This window comes from Ambystoma mexicanum, chromosome 8 (assembly GCF_040938575.1).
Source record: "Ambystoma mexicanum isolate Mex_15411 chromosome 8, UKY_AmexF1_1, whole genome shotgun sequence".
Taxonomy (NCBI): Eukaryota; Metazoa; Chordata; class Amphibia; order Caudata; family Ambystomatidae; genus Ambystoma; species Ambystoma mexicanum.
Window position 1 is genome coordinate 1,494,272,982 of NC_090929.1, and position 6,000 is coordinate 1,494,278,981.

Genomic DNA, 6,000 nt, shown 5'->3' on the forward strand with positions numbered 1-6,000 from the left:
ATTTATGGGAATTAATCTGCATAATCCAGACTTTGAATAGCCTTCTCAACCTGGGCTGCAGTTACAGTGTCCAGTAAATAGTGGGTGTGCATACAAACCTTAAGTCGCAACAGGGGTCTAGAGTCTGGTTTGCAGATTAGATTTCAGGTCTACCTTGCATTCCATGTTCTTTTGTGTGTTGCATGTTTAGAGGAATGCTAACTGCCGCTTTATGGTTGCTTCAAGGCGCTTAAACATAAGACAATGCAAAATTACATATTGAAACATCACATAACCTACCCTGGCATTATATGACCTAACCAGCTACAATAAAAGGAAACAGCATCATGTCCCCAAAAAGTTTTTAAAAAGAAGGGGTGAATAAGTACCCAAACATGCAAGTCAGAACAAGCAACACATGTAGATTCAAGTTAACATGTATTTAGTTTTGGGAATTAAACATATTTATCCCAGCAGAAGAAAATCATTACAGACATTACACACCGTGTTCCAGCAGTTTAAAAACATGACATGGCGTAGCATAACAGCACAGTGTAGCATACCAAACCGAAGCGAGCGTAGAATTTCAAAGTAGGGCAGAGCAAAGACAATATAGCAGAGTGCAGACAGAAAGCGAAACATGCCATAGCCAAATACACACACAAACACACACACACACAGAAATGCACACAGATGCACTTACACACACGCATATATTTCTCCTTTGTGAAGGGTGCAATGAGCTAAAACATGGTTGTAGACCCTCCTGAAAGGAAGAAATTCCATAGAACTGGGTATTTGACCCATGTTCGTTCTCAGTAGAGGGGCCCCCACACTCCTTTTCAATGTTGTAACACTTGGGGTTTTACCCTAAATTACTAAGGGTAATCCAGACATGGACCGCTTGCTCACTACGTTTTAGAGAGGCCCTGTTTCACCTCACTGATGTGGTCCAACCAGGCCGAACCACGTGTTTGTGGTTGATGAGGGTACTCTTGTTCAGAGGACATTTGCCTAGCATTTCGGTGCTGGACTGCTCTTGTGGGTGGGACCAGACTGATATGCAAATGGATATTTCTCCTCAGTGAAGGGTGCAGTGTGCTAAAACGTGGTTGTAGACCCTCCTGATTGGAGGAAACTCCATAGAACAGTCTATTTGGGCCATGATCCATCTCAGTAGAGGGGCTGCCACACCTTTTGTACATTTATTTCTCCTCTGTGAATGGTGCAGTGAGCTAAAACGTGGTTGTAGACCTTCTTAAGAGGAAGACATTGCATAGAACAGGATATTTGAGCCATGTTTGTTCTCGATAGAGGAGCTCCCGCACCTTTTTCACAGTAAAAAGAACCCTGAAAAGTGTGCATCAATACCCCAACAAGGTAAGCTATAGATGCTTGTGAACTGCTCTTAGGTGTGGAATGGTGCGTGAATACTCCAATGAGGGAAGGCATATGTGCGCCAATACCTGAGCTCTGGAATGGGTGTATCAGTACTGCAATGAGGCATGGTGCAGGAATACCAAAAGCCGTTTGAGGCGTAGAATAGGTGCATCAGTACCACAATGAGACAAGTTACAGTTGCCTCAAAACTGCACTGAGTTCTGAAATGGATGCATCAATACCTCAATGAGTCATGGTATATGTGCACTAAAACTACTCTGCGGTCTAGAAAGAGCGCATTAGTGCCCCAATAAGGCAAGGTATAAGTGCACCAAAAGCCCTCTGAGGTCTGGAACGGGCGCATCAGTACCCCAACGAGACAAGTTATAAATACTCAGAAACTGCTCTGAGGTATGGAATTAGTCTATACCCCGATTAGAATAGGTACTGGTGCACCACAAACCCTCCAGGTCTAGAATGGTTAGAGCAACACACAAATGCAGCGAGCTACAGGTGCCCCAAAACTGCGATGTGCGCTGAACTGGGTGCATTAATACCCAAACGAGGCATGATAGAGCAACACCAAAAGCCATCTGTGGTCTGGAATGGGTGCATTAATACCACAATGAGGCAAAACTGCTCTGATGGCTGTAATAGAGGCATCAATACCCCAATTATTATTGGTCAATTAGGTTGCGCTTAATGCCAGACTCTTCCAACTTCTAGGCACGGGACTGGGGATTGCACCTGTGTTGAACTGCATTGTCTTGTTCCCAAGGTGAGCAATTTTCCCCTGAGCTATTCTCCCGGCCCTATGAGTCAAGGCATAGTTGCACTGAAAGCCCTGTGATATCTGGAATGGGTGCATCAATACAACGATGGGGCATGGTATTGGAATTCTGAGGTCTGGAATATGTCACTATCTCAAGAAGGCAAACAAAACAAAAAAACAATGGGGATGCCTTATTTTGCAACTGGTCCCTCAGGCTGTAAACAGTGAAACACTATATATTGGACCAATCGAAGAGAGGGGTGACCTCTTGTACTAATATACAGTATTTTAAAAAATATCGACCAATGATTCACTTAATTCAGTCAATGAAATCAGTTTTATTGTGTCATACACATTTTTGTTTAAACAATACCAAAATACATTCTACAACATTTTTCAAACACATGTTTAACAATTTTATCAAATAGCCTGTGTTGCATCCAGGTTAATTCAAATTAATTCTAAGAGAAACAAAGCTCGCCTATCAAAATATACAGCCACTCATTCATTCTCATTCTCCATTCCATTCATACTTCCAATCTTCTTTCTCTAACCCTCTTTGGTTAGATATGACAGTTTATCTGTTATAGTTTTTCTGGGTTCAGGTCTGTTGTGCAATCAACCCATCTGTGTAGATGTTAATCTCACAGATTCCAAATGTCTACACGTCTTTCGGTTGTTCCCATAACCACTATTCGGGTCTTCTTCATATAGCAACCTTCTTCAGGACGAACCGACAGCAGACCTTTTATGTGCTGCCTTTTTAAGGTAGGGTGATCCCAGGTCCCTACAAAACAATTAAAAACACTCTCAATTCTGTGTCACCCCTCTCGTTAATTCATAATATAATTCATTTCAGCACTGACTCATCACCAGTCATGATCTGACTCACCTGCACTTGTCAATCGGCGCAGATGGTTCAGATGTTGGCATCAGTCCATATTACTGTATGGGTCCTTGTTTTCCCAAAATGGCACAACCTGAACAGTAACAATACCCAAATTATTGACTATTCAGCAAATTATCTTGATCAGAAAACTTAAAACTTAACACAGCAGATAAATCGTATAAACCTACTGAAAATATGCGTGCTTTTATGTAACCACTATGCTGTGGGCAATCCGATGAGTGTGGGTGGCCCAATGTGGTGGTCAGAGCCACCCTGAAGAAAGAAGATGAGCCAGGCCCCATCATGTATTCTCAGAGGACAAGCCCCAGCCAGCACAGCAACCAGCCAGCCATGCATCCAACCAGCTTTACCGCTGGCACACAGCCAGCTCTGCAATCAGCTCTGAATTCATCCTTACTGAGTCACCAAGGGACAGACTGTCATGATCTCTGCTTCCAAAAGGTCAGGGTTTTCCCAACTCCCTTGGAAGCAGATCCATAACCCAGGTTCCGAGTGCCAACCAGTCCCAATTGGGACCTTTTGGACCCAGTCCTGGCGCCAGTGGCACCAGGCTCATAAATATGCCCAGTCCCAGCGCTGGAAGCGCCGGGCTCATAATGCTTGGGTGGACTTACCTGCAGCAGACCATGCTGCTTACTTGCCTGCCAGTTGAGCCTCTGATCCTCTTCTGTTTGGAACTACTTTTCCTGTTGGGTGGGGCAGGAGCCACTCCCTAGATTCAGAACACTGGAACTCTTCTGGAAAGCAGGAACTCTTTTCTTACCTAGGCGTGGCTGTGGAAGGAGACACCTAAGCACTACAGGAGGCTATTTAAACCACACCCGATGGATGAATCTTGCTTTGCGTTATTCTGCATCCTCTGCAGCAGAACGCTCATCGTGTCTTCTGCATCTGATCCTGGGCCTAAGGAAAAAGGCTTACCATCCTGAATCCAGTCTTCAGCAACACCTATAAAGACAAGAAAGAACAGGTTAGCATTACGGTCTTCAGTGACAGCTCTTCACTTACCTGGTCCATCGGCTGTCACCAACGCCTCGCACTGCATTCCGGCATCTGAAAGACAAAGGCTTACCTACTCTTCGTGCGCTCCGGAGGTCTTCACACTGCATTCCGGCATCTGAAAGACAAAAGCTTACCAACTCTTCGCACGCTCCGGAGGCCTTCGGCGCTGCATCCCGCATCTGAAAGACAAAACAAGGTGCGTTTAAAGACATTGGGGAACTTTAATACTCACGTGCCATTGCTCCTTTCCACATCTAACCCAATGGGTATTCCGGCACCCTGCAGCTGCTCCGAACTTGTACCTGCAAAATAAAAAGACAGTTAGAGCGCATCGTGAAGCAGGCAACAAGCGCTTACTTACGTGCTTCCAGGCGCTTCTATTCATCACACGGGCTCCATCTTCAACTCACTTCAGCCCGTCATCCGCCATCGCCGGAACCCTGCAAAACAAGAGACATCATTACTAAAGACTTTAAAGACATTAGAATTACTCGAAACTTACCGTTCGTGCAGTAAACGACGGACAGCAGTCCTCTGAAGTCAAGAGGCCTGCTCCCCTTATCCAGTGAAGAAACTAGTTACAGCACCCTGCCCCGAGGCAGACGGAGAGCACAGCGTTCACTTACCTAAGGTGAGAGCGTTAACCTTTGGGGTTCTACAGGAGAAGAGAAAGGGAAGAAGAGAGAGACATTCAATAACCCAGTTCCTTAATCCCATATTTTCTATCTGCAGACATCTTACCCTTCGAGTCAGACATACAGTGCACAGAGGTCCAGCCCAAAGAGCCAGCCGTGTGTTACACATCACCTTTGAAGATACGGTATACGCCCAGTCAAGACCGGCGCCTCTACGGGAATCAGGTGAGCGTTACAGAACGCAAAGCCTACCACAAAACTCCCGTCCAGGCGCTATGGAAACCTCGGATACCGACCAGCTAGCCCAGTTACTTGGGGAACTAAGGGCAGAAGTGCATGCAGCCCGTCAGGAAACGAACGCTCTAAGAAGGGAACTGATTATTTCCAAGGAGCGAACAGATGATCTCGCTAGACAATTGCTACAGTCACAAGCCGGACAGACCCCGTTACCCGCATCTGGGGGAAATCTTCCTTCTACATCCTCTATGAATCCAGTGCAGATCAACCTACCTGGGAATGTACCTCTGGCTCCGCCCGAACGATTTTCTGGTGACCCAAAGAGGTTTGCAGTATTTATCAATCAGTGCCGGTTGCATTTCTTATGCCGGCCAGCAGCCTTTCCAACTGATCAAGCTAAAGTAGCTTTCGTGCTTTCGTACCTTAGTGGCAATGTGGCAGACTGGTCGATCCCTCTAGTAAATCAAGATGATCCGGTCCTCCATGATTTTCAAGCTTTTCAGCTCAGTATGGAAAAACTGTTCGCAAGACATTCACAGGGGCAGGCCTTGGACAATGAGCTTCTTTCGTTGCGACAAGGTAATCAAGACCTTTTGGCTTATATTGCGTCTTTCAACAGACTGATAGTGGAAACTCAATGGCCTGAGGACAAAAGGATTACGCTGTTTTATAGAGGTCTACGTGGAGAGCTCAAAGATGTGTTAGCCCAAGTAGTGAATCCCCCACAAGATTGTTCGGACTATATAGACTTAGTCGTTCAAATAGATCACAGACTGCAGAACAGGAAGGCCGATCGTTCCAAGTTTGATGCTCGAGTATTTTCCAAACCGCCAACTCCTTCCAAAGGAGTAGACTCCGGGGAACCCATGCAAATAGGGGGCCTAAAAGGTCCTCTAACACAAAAGGAGCGGGAAAGGAGAAAACAGTTGCAATTATGCCTCTATTGCGGAAACTCAGGGCACTTTCTTCGAGACTGTCCGGTGAAACCTGCCAAGAAGGCAGTAGGAGCTGCAGTTACCAAAGTTACAAACTCTGAGCAGGGAAAAGACCTCGCCCGACAAGAATAGAGGTCCTCTTGCCGAGCG